At 38.7% G+C, this 973-nt stretch overlaps 1 non-coding gene across 1 annotated transcript; it reads left to right on the top strand.

The window, feature by feature from the left end:
* Positions 1–503: 503 nt before the first annotated feature.
* Trnae-cuc (transfer RNA glutamic acid (anticodon CUC)) lies at positions 504–575 on the top strand. The gene has a single exon. It is a non-coding gene; the product is annotated as a tRNA-Glu (tRNA).
* Positions 576–973: the final 398 nt, after the last annotated feature.

Below are 973 nucleotides of genomic sequence, written 5' to 3'. Positions count from 1 at the left end.
TTTTTCTAGAGTTCCTAAAAATGATCTGTTTCTCGAGTCTTTCTTTTATTATTATTATTATTATTATTATTATTATTATTATTATTATTATTATTATTATTATTATTATTATTATTATTATTATTATTATTATTATTATTATTATAAGAGACGATAAAGGTAGCGAGTGAGGAATGCGGACACTGTAAGCTGCCTGTTCAGCAGCCCGCGAACACTTGACACGACACCGAGCAAATGAAAGTGAAAGTGATGACAGAGAAGGAGAAGGGGGATAAGAGAACATAGAAAATATATATAGAAATGGAGGGACAGAGGGGTAGGGTAGTAAGTATCATGAAAAACACAACAAGCAAACAAACAGAAAAATCAAGTATTTAAAACAACACCTTGTCCTCGTTTCCTCCCTGCAGCAATATTTAGTGTGGGCCGCGGCGGGGGTGAGGGCAGGGAGGGAGCCGAGCGGTCACCTGGGAGCATCTGACGTGGTTGCCAATTCCCAGAAGTCCCGTGTGGTCTAGTGGCTAGGATACGCGGCTCTCACCCGCGAGGCCCGGGTTCGATTCCCGGCACGGGAAGAAAATTTTTCCTACCGAGTCGCGGGGCTGTTCATGATGTGCAATTTCCTGTTCCTTGTGTGTTGCGGGACGTGCATGGAGGGGCAACACACGGAGGCTAGAATCACATATTTTCACGAAATGTGGAGGAATCGGAAATGTACTTCTTTTTCTTTTCTTCAATTTCTTCTTTTTCCTCTTCTTCATTTTCTTATTTTTTTTCTTGTTTTCTTGTTTTCTTTTCTGTTTTTTCATATATTTCTTGTTTTTTTTTCTATTCCTTTTTCTTCTTGTGTTCTCCTTCTTTCTCTACTACTACAACAACAACTTCTACGGCTACAACAATAACAACAACAACAACAACAACAACAACAACAACTACTACTACTACTACTACTACTACTACTACTACTACTACT

This window comes from Eriocheir sinensis, chromosome 37 (assembly GCF_024679095.1).
Source record: "Eriocheir sinensis breed Jianghai 21 chromosome 37, ASM2467909v1, whole genome shotgun sequence".
Classification (NCBI taxonomy): Eukaryota; Metazoa; Arthropoda; class Malacostraca; order Decapoda; family Varunidae; genus Eriocheir; species Eriocheir sinensis.
This window is presented reverse-complemented; position numbering and strand designations above follow the sequence as displayed.